Here is a 16,873-nt window from a genome sequence, read left to right on the forward strand (position 1 = left end):
TGCCTATACTGTGACATCACTGTGTGGATTATCCCTGTACTGTGACATCACTGTGTGTATTATCCCTCTACTGTGACATCACTGTGTGTATTATCCCTGTACTGTGATATCACTGTGTATATTATCCCTGTACTGTGACATCACTGTGTGTATTATCCCTGTACTGTGACATCACTGTGTGTATTATCCCTGTACTGTGACATCACTGTGTGTATCACCTCTGTAATGTGACATCACTGTGTATATTATCCCTGCACTGTGACATCACTGTGTGTATTATCCCTGTACTGTGACATCGCTGTGTGCATTATCCCTGTATTGTGACATCACTGTGTGTATTATCCCTGTATTGTGACATCACTGTGTATTATCCCTGTACTGTGACATCACTGTGTGTATTATCCCTGTACTGTGACATCGCTGTGTGCATTATCCCTGTATTGTGACATCACTGTGTGTATTATCCCTGTATTGTGACATCACTGTGTGTATTATCCTTGTACTGTGACATCGCTGTGTGTATTATCCCTGTACTGTGACATCACTCTGTGTATTATCCCTGTACTGTGACATCACTGTGTATTATGCCTATACTGTGACATCACTGTGTGGATTATCCCTGTACTGTGACATTACTGTGTGGATTATCCCTGTACTGTGACATCACTGTGTGTATTATCCCTGTACTGTGACATCACTGTGTGTATTATACCTGTACTGTGACATCACTGTGTGAATTATCCCTGTACTGTGACATCACTGTGTGAATTATCCCTGTACTGTGACATCACTGTGTATTATCCCTGTACTGTGACATCACTGTGTGTATTATCCCTGTACTGTGACATCACTATGTGTATTATCCCTGTACTGTGATACTGTGTCATGACTGTGTATTATCCCTGTACTGTGACATCACTGTGTGTATTATCCCTGTACTGTGATATCACTGTGTGTATTATCCTTGTACTGTGACATCACTGTGTGTATTATCCCTGTACTGTGACATCGCTGTGTGTATAATCCCTGTACTGTGATATCACTGTGTGTATTATCCCTGTACTGTGACATCACTATGTGTATTATCCCTGTACTGTGACATCACTTTGTATTATCCCTGTACTGTGACAACACTGTGTGTATTATCCCTCTACTGTGATACTGTGACATCACTGTGTATTATCCCTGTACTGTGATATCACTATGTGTATTATCCCTGTACTGTGACATCACTGTGTGTATTATCCCTGTACTATGACATCACTGTGTGTATTATCCCTGTACTGTGACATCACTGTGTGTATTATCCCTGTACTGTGACATCGCTGTGTGTATAATCCCTGTACTGTGACATCACTGTGTGTATTATCCCTGTACTGTGACATCACTATGTGTATTATCCCTGTACTGTGACATCACTTTGTATTATCCCTGTACTATGACAACACTGTGTGTATTATCCCTCTACTGTGATATCACTGTGTGCATTATCCCTGTACTGTGACATCACTGTGTGTATTATCCCTGTACTGTGACATCACTGTGTATTATCCCTGTACTGTGATATCACTGTGTGTATTATCCCTGTACTGTGACATCACTGTGTGTATTATCCCTGTACTGTGACATCACTGTGTGTACTATCTCTGTACTGTGACATCACTGTGTGTATTATCCCTGTACTGTGACATCACTGTGTGTACTATCCCTGTACTGTGACATCACTGTGTGTATTATCCCTGTACTGTGACATCACTGTGTGTATTATCCCTGTACTGTGACATCACTGTGTGTATTATCCCTGTACTATGACATCACTGTGTGTATTATCCCTGTACTGTGACATCACTGTGTGTATTATCCCTGTACTGTGACATCGCTGTGTGTATAATCCCTGTACTGTGACATCACTGTGTGTATTATCCCTGTACTGTGACATCACTGTGTGTATTATCCCTGTACTGTGACATCACTGTGTGTATTATCCCTGTACTGTGACATCACTTTGTATTATCCCTGTACTATGACAACACTGTGTGTATTATCCCTCTACTGTGATACTGTGACATCACTGTGTATTATCCCTGTACTGTGATATCACTGTGTGTATTATCCCTGTACTGTGACATCACTGTGTGTATTATCCCTGTAGTGTGACATCACTGTGTGTACTATCCCTGTACTGTGACATCACTGTGTGTATTATCCCTGTACTGTGACATCACTGTGTGTATTATCCCTGTACTGTGACGTCACTGTGTGTATAATCCCTGTACTGTGACATCACTGTGTGTATTATCCCTGTACTGTGACATCACTGTGTGTATTAACCCTGTATAGTGACATCACTGTGTGTACTATCCCTGTACTGTGACATCACTGTGTGTATTATCCCTGTACTGTGACATCACTGTGTGTATTATCCCTGTACTGTGACATCACTGTGTGTATTATCCCTGTACTGTGACGTCACTGTGTGTATAATCCCTGTACTGTGACATCACTGTGTGTATTATCCCTGTACTGTGACATCACTGTGTGTATTATCCCTGTACTGTGATATCACTGTGTGTATTATCCCTGTACTGTGACATCACTGTGTGTATTATCCCTGTACTGTGACATCACTGTGTGTATTATCCCTGTACTGTGACATCACTGTGTGGATTATCCCTGTACTGTGACATCACTGTGTGGATTATCCCTGTACTGTGATATCATTGTGTTTATTATTCCTTCACTGTTTCATCCATGTGATTTTAGGAAAGACCAAAAAAATCATAACTTGTTCAGGATTCATTGCTAAAAGTAGTCATGGCAGAGTGAGGCGGCTTTATCCCACGTTCTACCATGGGGCCCCATCATTACTCATTGGACCCCTAATCTATGTGTATCCTAGGCACATAGTACCCACAATTTTACCTTTGACATAGCTGCTGTTTGATCTCTGCTTATGCAGTGTCTTGGGATTTTAGTATTTAGCGCTGCTCCGGGCTGGATCTCATTCTACTTAAACAATTAACATAATACACAGCGGTAAATATTTTCATCATCTAAACACAGGAGCGTTCTAGGAAAATAGACTCTCAGGATTTTTTCTATCGCCCTCAAACATTTATGTTCTATGGAAAAATAACTGTGGCAGCACTTTAATATATTACCCAAGGGCTTGTTAATTAATTGTAGAATTACAGTAACACTGGAAGCATAAAATTAAAGTAGAATGCTAAATTGCTAATGCATTATCCATGGGATCAGCGATCATTTGGTGGAGTACTGTAAGGCCATCCACAATAGGTATTTACATGTCGCAGCTTGAAAGTGGGCGGTACTTTTTCCTTCTCAGACACATCACAATTATGCAGTACACACACATATATATACACATATATATATATATATATATATATATATATATATATATATATATATATATATATATTGCAGTAGATCGGCTCACTTGGTTGCACATAGAAGTAGAGACAGGAACACTGTCTCTTTAAATCTACTGTGGTTTATTAAGAGAACTACATAAACCACGGTAATGTTAGCAAAGCAAACATGGCCTTCCCGGCCTAACAGGAATACAAAACATAATGTATGGCACAATCCTTGTTGCTGCAGGTAACAGCCCGCTTCAGGAACAAACAACTCAAGGTTTTGCTTTCCTTCATGTGACAATACAGCTCCAGAGCTTTCACCTCCAGGTCCACCCCACACCAAATGCTCTAAAAGGCTGGGAATTTATCCTTTGACCTCCTCCCTCTCCACAGGTGTTTTATCACCCTAGCATTAAACATTGCTGATTAACCCCTCATCACATGTGCAGGAACATTTTTCCTATGTTTATATTACTGGAGATAACAATCTCAGTGCTGCATATCTCCCCTCCAGTACTTTGCCAGTACAGTATATATTGTGACAAGGTCACTGGAGGGGAGATATGTATCACTGAGGATGTTAGATTCAGTAATATGAACCTGGAAAAATGCTCCAGCAGACTAGGTGCTGAGAGGGATTAATCAGCCATGTTAAGGGCTAGGTTTTTGTGGACAGCTGAAGTGTGAGTGGGAGGCTGCTCACCATATATCCACCCCAGGGTGTGGTTTAGAAGGTAAGTAAGCAGCCTTCTGACTCATGCAGTGTTCGGTGTGCCTGGAGATGTGAGCTCCAGAGTACTGCTCTTGTTAAGGGAACTGAACAGTGTGTTTTATTATCCTGGGCGGGCAGATCCCCGCAGCCACACAGACTGTACGGTATGATATTTTTGTTTCTCGTTGTGCCACAAGGGCCATGTTTATTTTACTCAACATTGCACTGGTTTAATGGAAGATTTAAACGGAAAGCATTCTTGTGTCTACCTCTGTGAGCAGCCAAGTAAGCCGATCAACCACAATATAAATATATAATATATAATATTGTAAGATGGCTGCCGGACAGGTCCTTGAGGGGATATATCTATCATTGAGCTTGGTAGCTTCGGTGATTTAAGCCTGGGAAAGCTTTCTCCAGCACGTATAGTGCTGAGAGAGCTAATAGAGTGTATCAGGGCAGGATTTTACGAGCAGTCAAAGAGATGGGTGGGAATGACTGCTCACATATCCCCACCCCGTGGACTTGGTTTGGCAGATAAAATGGAGATCAAGTGTCTCATTCGGTGTCTGTGACTGAAGGTGTGGAGACCTCGAGAGTGTTTTGTTAAAGAACACTGACCTGAGTGGGCGAACCCGCAATATTATATGGACTATTTACATTCTGTTTTTTCACTCTGCGCCGGGAAAGGCTGTTTTTGTTTTGTTTATAAAGTTATAATAAACCTCTCTGGACATTTTAATGAAACCGCTTCCTGTGCCTACCTCAAACGCAGCTGAGTGAGAACAAAACTCTACAATATAAATATATTACATTATTACAATACATTATAGATCACACAGCATCATGAAAACCAAGGAGCAGAGATCTGCAGCTCAGATGGGAGAATCTGTCCACAGGACAACTATTACTTATATACTGCACAAATCTGGCCTTTATGGAAGAGTGATAAGAAGAAAGCCATTTTTGAAAGCAAGTTGTAAGAAGTCTGCAAAAGGCCATGTAGGAGACACAGTGAACATGTGCAGGAATGGGCTCTGGTCAGATGAGATCAAGTAAAACTTTTGGGCTAGATACAAAAAGCTATGTGTGGCGGAAAACTAACATTACACATCACCCTGAAAACACCATCCCCACCGTTAAAACATGTGGGGATGCTTTTCTTCAGCAGGGACAGGGAAGCTGGTTGATGGGAAGATTGATGGTGCTAAATAAAGGGCAATCCTGATGAAATTTTTTAGAGGCTGCAAAAGAGTTGAGACTTGGGCTTTTGTTCACCTTCTAACAGGATAACGACCCTAAACATCTAGCCAGAGCTACAATGGATGGTTTAGATCAAAGCACATTCATGTGTCTGAACCACCGAGTCACAGTCCAGACTTAAATCCCATTGAGAATCTGTGATAAGATTTGAAAATTGCTCACCACACATGTCTCCATCCAATCTCACTGAGCGAGAGCGAGTGTGCAAAGAAGAATCGGCGAAAATGTCACCTCTAGAGAAAGCTGGTAGACACAGACCCCAAAAGACTTGCAGCAGTAATTGCAGCGAAAGTTGGTCTTACAAAGTATGGATTCAGGGCCCGGCTGAATACAAATGGATGTCACAATTTATGGTGCCATCTTCTTTAAAACTCCATTCCAGTGGTTTTTTTATTGCACCGCTAGAGTGGTGCTTTAAATGAAAGTGCTCTACCCCCTGTCTGATACTCACCTGCTGCCGGCTTTATCTATTTCCAGTGTCGCTCCGGTCGGTCTCTGGCGAAAAGTGACCTGCTCGCAGTTTCAGTGTTTCATGGAGCATGACGGAGGTCACTCTTCAATACAAGTCTATGAGAGCCACGTTCTAGCCTTGTTCTGGCTCCCATAGACTTGTATTGAGAGAGTATGACGTAGCTTCGGACTTCCGGCCAGTCAGAAGCTGTGGTCACAAGATAGCGCTGCAGCACCGAAAAAGTGAAGATGCCTGAGGGTGAGTATATGACTGGGGGCAGGGGGCTTAGATTTAAAGCGCTACTCCAGCACTGAAAAAAAAACTAAACGCTAGAGTGGTGCTTTAAGTAACATAAGGACAGCGTATAACAGCTACAGGTCCGATCCTCTAGTAACCGAAAAGCCATAAAAAAAGCATGCCATCTGGCTTCCAGAAGGCCTACAAATACACCGGACACATAGGGCCCGATTCATCATTTTGTGATTTATTGAAGTCAATTTATTTATTTTTTTGTCTTGCGGTAGTATCTGTCATTTTATGCGCCAAATACTTCAAAATGGCTTTCAAAAATTTGTCACAAAATCAAAATTGTTCTTTATTTTTTGTCCTTAACTGATTTTTGTGACTTTTCAGCACCAGAAGTCACAAGACCTTCGAAGAGTCATGAAACCGCACCAAATTCAGGATGCCTCCAAAATATCTTATTTCAGGCGGGGACAAGAGTAAGATGATCCAAAGAAAAGTGACATCTGGTAAAAGTCGAATTTCTTTAATCTGTCTAAAATATCTGGCTATTCAAATTTGTCAAGGGAAAAAAAGGCTTAAAAAAGGCTTAAAAAAGAAAAACTTAAAAATGGCACAAAACGTATTGAGAATAAGGTGCTAGTTCAAAAGCTACTAAAAAGGAGCAAATTACTCCAGAAAAGTGGAAAGAACAGCAATGATGAATTGCGCCCAAAGTTTTTGAAAGAACTACCTTCCTGTCCCGCTGAGTACACTGGACACTGTGACGATGGTGGGTGAGTAAACAAGCTCAGTTGGTAACTGGAGAGTAAAAAACAATAATGCACCTTGACAGGGAACTAGTGACTGACTGCAGCTTGGACCTAAGCTCAGGCACAGTGTGGAGGGAGGAGCTGCCTAATATATCCACTGCTGGCAGGGGATAGGCCAGGGAAGCAAAACTCTGCATTGTCTTGCAGAGTCTGGCCTTGCCTCTTTATAGCTGGGTGGGGACTGTCCAGCAATTGGAGGATGTCCATCATGACCATTGTGAAACATTGGGAAACTACAACCTTTACTACAAAAAGATGCCCGATTACAATCCATATTTCCAGAACCCCCACTTTTGTGTTTCAGGCAGCCCCCAAATCTAAGAAACATCATTGTCAGAAGCTCCCTGTCATCTCCACCAGCTACAGGTACCTTTCCTTGCAACAAGAAAAAATTTAAAACCTGTCCATTTATAATGACCACAGACAAGATGAAGATACCCAACTCACATCAGGACTACAAGATCCCAGGTACTATCAGCTGCATCACATGTAATGTAGTGTACTTAATAATATGTACCAAATGTCCAGCTGGGGGGCAAAAACTTAGGACAAGGATGAATTCTCATCGCCGCACAATAAAAGAAGAAAAAATAGATCTACCTGTAGCCAAGCATTTTTATTCCCCTGATCACAGCATCAAAGACAAGAAATTGCTGGTATTAAAAAGGTAACTTCAAATCTCAGAGAGAAAGGAGAGTCCTTGAATATAAACTAATGGTGACCTTTGACACCCTCAGAGCAGGAATGAATGTGTCACTTGGATTTATGTCATTCTACATCAACTAAGGAATGTGCCCATCAGATTTTTGGGGTCATCACAACATTGCACCCAACAATAAAACTTTCACAGTCCTTATCTATGAACTGCTAAAATATTTACAGCCAGAACTGTTTATCTCTCCCATAGTAATAGCTCTGCTTTTCATCACCTGTCTCATCTATTGCATTATTTCAGTGCCCTATTGTGTATAAATATGTGACTCTTCAGATTTTGGGTTATACTAGCCTGATGAAGAGACCTGAGTAGTCTTGAAAGCTTGGAATCTGTTACCATCTTTTCAGTTAGCCATTAAAAGGTATCAACCACTGAGGACTCTCAAATCTAAATATTTTTCTATCTACTGGCTAACACGGTACTAAAATATATATACATACAGTACAGACCAAAAGTTTGGACACACCTTCTCATTTAAAGATTTTTCTGTATTTTCATGACTATGAAAATTGTACATTCACACTGAAGGCATCAAAACTATGAATTAACACATGTGGAATTATATACTTAACAAAACAGTGTGAAACAACTGAAAATATGACTTATATTCTAGGTTCTTCAAAGTAGCCACCTTTTGCTTTGATGACTGCTTTGCACACTCTTGGCATTCTCTTGATGAGCTTCAAGAGGTAGCCACCAGAAATCGCCTTCCAACAATCTTGAAGGAGTTCCCAGAGATGCTTAGCACTTGTTGGCCCTTTTACCTTCACTCTGCGGTCCAGCTCACCCCAAACCATCTCGATTGGGTTCAGGTCTGGTGACTGTGGAGGCGAGGTCATCTGGCGTAGCACCCCATCACTCCCCTTCTTCGTCAAATAGCCCTTACACAGCCTGGAGGTGTGTTTGTGGTCATTGTCCTGTTGAAAAATAAATGATGGTCCAACTAAACGCAAACCGGATGGAATAGCATGCCGCTGCAAGATGCTGTGGTAGCCATGCTGGTTCATTATGCCTTCAATTTTGAATAAATCACCAACAGTGTCACCAGCAAAGCACCCCCACACCATCACACCTCCTCCTCCATGCTTCACGGTGGGAACCAGGCATGTAGAGTCCATCCGTTCACCTTTTCTGCGTCGCACAAAGACACTGAGGTTGGAACCAAAGATCTCAAATTAGGACTCATCAGACCAAAGCACAGATCTCCACTGGTCTAATGTCCATTCCTTGTGTTCTTTAGGCCAAACAAGTCTCTTCTGCTTGTTGCCTGTCCTTAGCAGTGTTTTCCTAGCAGATATTTTACCATGAAGGACTGCTGCACAAAGTCTCCTCTTAACAGTTGTTGTAGAGATGTGTCTGCTGCTAGAACTCTGTGCGGCATTGACCTGGTCTCTAATCTGAACTGCTGTTAACCTGTGATTTCTGAGGCTGGTGACTTGGATAAACTTATCCTCAGAAGCAGAGGTGACTCTTGGTCTTCCTTTCCTGGGGCGGTCCTCATGTGAGCCAGTTTCTTTGTAGCGCTTGATGGTTTTTGTAACTGCACTTAGGGACACTTTCAAAGTTTGCCCAATTTTTCGCTCTGACTGACCTTCATTTCTTAAAATAACGATGGCCACTAATTTTTCTTTACTTAGCTGCTTTTTTCTTGCCATAATACAAATTCTAACAGTCGATTCAGTAGGACAATCAGCTGGGGATCCACCAGACTTCTGCACAACACAACTGATGGTCCCAACGCCATTTATAAAGCAAGATATCCCACTTATTAAACCTGACAGGGCACACCTGTGAAGTGAAAACCATTTCCGGTGACTACCTCTTGAAGCTCATCAAGAGAATGCCAAGAGTGTGCAAAGCAGTCATCAAAGCAAAAGGTGGCTACTTTGAAGAACATAGAATATAAGACATATTTTCAGTTGTTTCACACGTTTTTGTTAAGTATATAATTCCACATGTGTTAATTCATAGTTTTGATGCCTTCAGTGTGAATGTACAATTTTCAAAGTCATGAAAATACAGAAAAATCTTTAAATGAGAAGGTGTGTCCAAATTTTTGGTCTGTACTGTATATTTTATTTTTTGACTGCATTGTGAAACATGCATTTATTTGCTGCATGTATACCAACTTAAACCAAGCTCAAATTTTGTGTTTTTTTTTTTTTTTAATTGGAGGATGTAGCAGTGCTGGAAGTGTTGCATGAGGCAGTTCAGGGAGATGGTCTGTCACTGGGAGGAGCAGAGAGGTGCACGCAGTCAGTAGGACGGCGCTTACAAACCTTGTGAGTCACTGGCATGACAGATGCACAGTTTGTGACAAAACTACCCACACCTCTCCTATTGAATACACAGGACACATTGTTTTTGATATCACTCCTCCCACTTCTCCCACTGGATACCCCAGAAACATCACCTTTGAGAGCACTCCCTCCACCTCTGCTGCTGAATACACCAGACACATAATTTTTGAAAGAACTTCCCCCACCTTTCCCACTGAGTACCATGACAAAGTCACTGGCAAAGTACTGGAAGGAAGATGTGCAGCACTGAGATTGTTAGCTCCAGTAATATAAACATACAAAAAAGTCTTCCAGCACACGAAGTACTGAAAGAGGTTAATCAGCCATCTTTAGTGCTAGGGTATTTAAACACCTGTAAAAAGGGAGGAACTCAGAGGATAAATTTCCAGACTTTTAGAGTATTTGGTGTGGGGTGGGTCTGGAGGCACAAACTCTGGAGCTGTGGTGTTCATGTTAAGCAAAGTTAACCCTTGGGTTGTTTTGTTCCTGAAGCGGGTGGTTACCCGTAGCAGCGAGGACTGTGCCATATGTTATGTTTTTTCTGTTAGGCCAAGAAGGCCGTGTTTGTGTTGCTAATGTTGCCATGGGTTATGCAGTGCTCTTAATAAACCACAGAAGATTTAAAGAGACAGTGTTCCTGTGTCTACCTCTATGTGCAACCAAGTGAGGCAATCTACCACATTTGGTGTTACAAGTGTGGCAAGATCCCCAGGAAGTAAGTGTGATGGCTGTGGACAGACTGCATGTCCTGGGTGAAGGCGGCTGTAAGGATGGAACAGCGGTCAAACAAAATGGAGGAGCTGATCAAGCATCTGGTCCAAAGCCAGCACCAGCAGTTCTAACAGCAGCAGCAACAGTACCAGTGACAGAGTTGACAACAGCAGCAGCAGATTGATTTACTCACAGAGGTGATTCGTGGCACAGCAGCAGCTCCGACCCCAATGTCAGCTGATGATTTCTCTGTCCGGAAAGCGCTGAGGAAAGCCTTGTAGAAGATGACCCCAGTTGACGACATAGAGGCCTTTTTAACCATTTCTGAAAGGGTCGCCGATAGAGAGAAACTCCCGCCAGAGGAGCCACAAAAGGCCTACTATGATTTGGCCTTACAAGACGCCAAAGAATATGAAAAATTGAAAACAGAAATTTTGACACGCTTGGGGATGACAATGTCTGTCAGGGCACCACGGGTCCACCGCTGGGCATATCACCGTGACAATCCTCCTCGCTCCCAAATGTTTGATCAGCTGCACCTTGTCCAAAAGTGGTTACAGCTGGAGTCCTCTACCCCAGTGCAGATGGTGGAGCGAGTTGTAATGGACCAGTTCGTGCACTCCCTTCCGAGCCCGATGCAGACTTGTGTTGCCCAGGGAGATCCCCGGGATGCCGATGACTTGGTCGGGCTGGTTGAAAGGTATCAGGGGGTCAACGGGTCCGCCAGGAGGCAACCCATTCCATACTGGGGGGGCGGAGGTTAAAAAGGGGGTGGGGTGTCTGAAGTCCAAGGGGACGTTGGAGGTCATGCCAAGGGCCTCATCTGGGATGTAATTTGTTTGAGATGTCACGGTCCAGGTCATATAGCTGCCCATTGTCCCCAGACCACAGAGCAAATGGACTATAGCATGGGACGCCAGTGTTTATTCTACGCATATCCAGCTTGCAGTCCACCCATCAAGGGGCCTCAAGCCTACCCGGCAAAAGTGAATTACCTGCAAATGACTGGATTACTAGACTCAAGGAGTTTGGTGACCCTCAAGATAGCCAGACTCCCTCTCCAATTAATCCCTGGGAAGAAGGTTGGCGTCCTCTGCATTCATGGGGATGCTAAAGACTATCCGGTGGCCAGAGTGGTCATTGAGACGGCCCGAGGTACTGAGTCCCATGAGGTCAGCATGGTCCCGGATTTGATTCACTCAATGATCATAGGCCGGGACTTTGCGTTGTTTTGGGACTTGTGGAGGATAGGTGGAGACCTCGATTGCTCAGGTAAGAAATGGTTTGACCCTAAAAAAGTGTCATCAACCCCAGAGTCTGATGGGTTTCCCGTCTTTGTATTGGGTGAAAAGGAGAAGGTAGTATCCTTGGAGGCAGACATTCCTGAGTAGAGATGAGCGCTGTTCTACTCGAACTGTTCGCCAATCTCAAATTCGAGCTGTTTTGGGCGGTGTTCGAGCCGGTCGGCGAACACGAACAATTTGAGAAAAATTCGGCTGTTCGAGGTTATGTTCGATAACTGTTCGTGCACCAAAATCATAACTGGATTTTTTCTCAGTAATGATGAAAATTAATGTTAATACGCAGTTTGAGTGTACAGCGGGGCGGGGGGAGGGGCAGGGGATGGATCTCTGCAGGAACAATGAAGATCTCCATTTTTTATTCTCTTTCCCGCATTTGCAGTGGGGAGGTGCAATCTGTCAGCCTATCAGCAGCGCACACACGGAGCGAAGTGCTTTTTTTCACACAAGCAAGGGCATGTGTGATTGGCAGTGTATGTCACATGTCCTTGCCCTATAAGACCAAGCCATTTTCCCCGTCGCCACCATTTTCTCACTGCTGCAGCTGCGTGTTAGACGGCACCGCTGTTGCTGTGTGCGCTATACCTTGTTAATTTCAAGCCAATTTTCGCACAAATATACAGATAGCTTGGGAGTAGGGAATAGTTGTGATTGCAGTCCTTTTAAGGACTAGGTTACAGCATTTCCTACGACTTTTATCAGGCAGGTCTGTGCTCTTAAATAGATAGATTGTGGGAGCAAAGACTAATTGTAATTGGAGTCCTTTTCAGGACTAGGTTACATCAGTTCCTATCAGTTTTTGCCAGGCAGGTCTGTGCCAGTGCTGTGCAAGTTTTTTTCACAGCATTTGGCTGAATCTAGCAAAGCTAATCCTTTTTGGCCTATTGCAGAGTGTGTTAGTCAGTGGAGTAGCCTATCTGTGTTGCAAGATATACCACCTGTGTATAGAATACCAATTTTTTTACTGCACCTAGTGAAGTAAAATCTTTTGGGCATAGCATCATTCTATTAGTCCATCTATACTGACCTCCATCAGGTTGCAAACTGAATATAATTTTTTTCTGCATCTAGCTCTGAAAAAATATTTGGGCTTCTAGCAGTGTGTGGGACTTGGTCTATTAGTCCATCTATACTGACCTCCATCAGGTTGCAAATTAAAAATAATTTTTTTCTTCATTTAGCGCTGAAAAAATATTTGGGCTTCTAGCAGTGTGTGGGACTTGTTCTATTAGTCCTTCTATACTGACCTCCAGCAGGTTGCAAATTGAATATAATTTTTTTCTGCATCTAGCTCTGAAAAAATATTTGGGCTTCTAGCAGTGTGTGGGACTTGTTCTATTAGTCCATCTATACTGACCTCCATCAGGTTGCAAATTAAAAATAATTTTTTTCTGCATCTAGCTCTGAAAAAATATTTGGGCTTCTAGCAGTGTGTGGGACTTGGTCTATTAGTCCATCTATACTGACCTCCATCAGGTTGCAAATTAAAAATAATTTTTTTCTTCATTTATCTCTGAAAAAATATTTGGGCTTCTAGCAGCGTGTGGGACTTGTTCTATTAGTCCATCTATACTGACCTCCATCAGGTTGCAAATTAAAAATAATTTTTTTCTGCATCTAGCTCTGAAAAAATATTTGGGCTTCTAGCAGTGTGTGGGACTTGGTCTATTAGTCCATCTATACTGACCTCCATCAGGTTGCAAATTAAAAATAATTTTTTTCTGCATCTAGCTCTGAAAAAATATTTGGGCTTCTAGCAGTGTGTGGGACTTGGTCTATTAGTCCATCTATACTGACCTCCATCAGGTTGCAAGTTAAAAATAATTTTTTTCTGCATCTAGCTCTGAAAAAATATTTGGGCTTCTAGCGGTGTGTGGGACTTGGTCTATTAGTCCATCTATACTGACCTCCATCAGGTTGCAAATTAAAAATAATTTTTTTCTGCATCTAGCTCTGAAAAAATATTTGGGCTTCCAGCAGTGTGTGGGACTTGGTCTATTAGTCCATCTATACTGACCTCCATCAGGTTGCAAATTGAATAAAAAAATTTTCTGCATCTAGCTCTGAAAAAATATTTGGGCTTCTAGCGGTGTGTGGGACTTGGTCTATTAGTCCATCTATACTGACCTCCATCAGGTTGCAAATTAAAAATAATTTTTTTCTGCATCTAGCTCTGAAAAAATATTTGGGCTTCTAGCAGTGTGTGGGACTTGGTCTATTAGTCCATCTATACTGACCTCCATCAGGTTGCAAATTAAAAATAATTTTTTTCTGCATCTAGCTCTGAAAAAATATTTGGGCTTCTAGCGGTGTGTGGGACTTGGTCTATTAGTCCATCTATACTGACCTCCATCAGGTTGCAAATTAAAAATATTTTTTTTCTGCATCTAGCTCTGAAAAAATATTTGGGCTTCTAGCAGTGTGTGGGACTTGGTCTATTAGTCCATCTATACTGACCTCCATCAGGTTGCAAATTGAATAAAAAAATTTTCTGCATCTAGCTCTGAAAAAATATTTGGGCTTCTAGCGGTGTGTGGGACTTGGTCTATTAGTCCATCTATACTGACCTCCATCAGGTTGCAAATTAAAAATATTTTTTTTCTGCATCTAGCTCTGAAAAAATATTTGGGCTTCTAGCAGTGTGTGGGACTTGGTCTATTAGTCCATCTATACTGACCTCCATCAGGTTGCAAATTGAATAAAAAAATTTTCTGCATCTAGCTCTGAAAAAATATTTGGGCTTCTAGCGGTGTGTGGGACTTGGTCTATTAGTCCATCTATACTGACCTCCATCAGGTTGCAAATTAAAAATAATTTTTTTCTGCATCTAGCTCTGAAAAAATATTTGGGCTTCTAGCAGTGTGTGGGACTTGGTCTATTAGTCCATCTATACTGACCTCCATCAGGTTGCAAATTGAATAAAAAAATTTTCTGCATCTAGCTCTGAAAAAATATTTGGGCTTCTAGCGGTGTGTGGGACTTGGTCTATTAGTCCATCTATACTGACCTCCATCAGGTTGCAAATTAAAAATATTTTTTTTCTGCATCTAACCCAGCCAATAGTTTTGGCCTAATACCACAGTTTGGCCACTCAGCTCTGCTCGGTTACCATCCATTGTTTTTTTGTGCAAACAACTCCAGAGTTGTGAATTAGTTAACCACCAAAATGAGTGGAAATAGGCCTGCTGCTGGTGGAAAGGGGAATAGGCGTGTTGGGAAGGGGAAAAAAGGTTGTGTCCGTGGGGTAGGTGCAGAAGAAAGACCATCTTCCAGCCAAACTAAAATGTCTACTTCTTTTAGCGGACAATGTGATAAGATCCCTTTCTTACGGCCACGCCAATCGCTACAAATTCCAGATGAGGCACAAAAACAGCAGGTGCTTCAACGGATATCAAGTGCTCCTTTAAGTGGGCTCTCCTCCACATCAACTTCAACATCACAAATACTCCAGTCCTCAAAGGTGTCACCCAAATCGCACTTGCTTCCTCACAGCTCCCAAATCTCCAGCTGCCCGTCTGAGTATGAGGTAGAACAGATGGTTGAGTCTGCAGAGCTGTTTACTCATACTATAGCCTGGGAATCAGAGGTCGACTCCAGCGCTTCTGTGAATCCAGACGAGGAAATGATCTGCACTGATGCCCAGAATCTTTATGAGTCGGATCCAGGACCAGACGCAGAAGGTTCTGACCATAATGTAGACCCTCATTCCCAAACTGTAACTCCTGTTGGTGGAGACAATGAGGAAGACGATGATAAGACTCAAATACCTGATTGGAGCGACAACTTTAGTTTTTTGTCAGGGCAGGAACAGGTTGGCTCTGAGGACGACGGGTGTGATAACGCACAGGGTGATGATGATGAGGTCGGAGATCCCACTTACTGTCAACCCACAGTCAGCCAAGAGATGAGGTCAGCAGAGGAGGTGGAGGAAGATGCTAGTGACGACGAGGTCAGGTTGCGCCTTCCTGGACAGAGACGTAGTACTGGAAGCACGTCAACAACTGCATCCTCAAACACAACTCTGCCTCTCACCACAAGTCGTGGTGGCTCTTCAGGTCGCATGGGTGCTAAGCCTTGCATAGCCTGGGCATTTTTTCAGATCGATAAAGATGACCCAACTCGTGTTATCTGTAACATTTGTCAGCAAAAGCTAAGTAGAGGCCAAAAAATACATAGTTTGAGTACTTCATGCATGAACCGGCACATGGACATGAAGCATAAGTTGCAGTGGGAAGCTCAGTGTGCTACAATGCGGTCTAGCCGGCCGGGCCAACCACCGTCTGCCATATCTTGTGCATCCGCGGCCTCTTCATCCTCTGTGACTGGGGGGACAGCAGTCACACCTGTTTTGGGGCGCAGACCTGCCACCTCTTTACCCGCAACAGCCAGCGTGATTGGCAGGTCATCATTTTCTTTGGAGGTGGTAACACCAGCTGGTCTTGAGCGCTGTCCGACATCGATAGCACCACCTTTGGATCAAGGCAACCTAACATGTCCGCCTGCATCTTCCTCACAGACCGGCAGTTTGCCGGGGACACCCTTATCAACCCCGTCTAAGCACAATAGCCAGCCCTCGGTCCCTCAGATGTGGACAAGTAAAAGACCATTTCCTCCTAGCCATGAGAAAGCTAAGAGGTTGAATTTCACCATCTGCAAGCTCTTGGCTACAGAAATGCTGCCTTTCCGCCTGGTGGACACAGAGGATTTTCGAGACCTTATGTCCGTCGCAGTGCCCCAGTACCAGATGCCCAGTCGGCACTACTTCTCAAAGAAAGGTGTGCCTGCGCTCCACCAGCATGTCGCACACAACATCACCGCTTCTTTGAGAAACTCTGTGTGTGACAGGGTGCATTTCACCACAGACACTTGGACGAGTAGGCATGGACAGGGGCGTTACATGTCGCTGACTGGGCACTGGGTAACTATGGTGACAGCAGGACAAGGGGCTGCTGTCCAAGTCTTGCCGTCCCCACGAGATGTGCGTC

Source organism: Phyllobates terribilis, unplaced genomic scaffold, assembly GCF_046119375.1.
Source record: "Phyllobates terribilis strain yellow unplaced genomic scaffold, ASM4611937v1 Scaffold_2__4_contigs__length_985480577, whole genome shotgun sequence".
Classification (NCBI taxonomy): Eukaryota; Metazoa; Chordata; class Amphibia; order Anura; family Dendrobatidae; genus Phyllobates; species Phyllobates terribilis.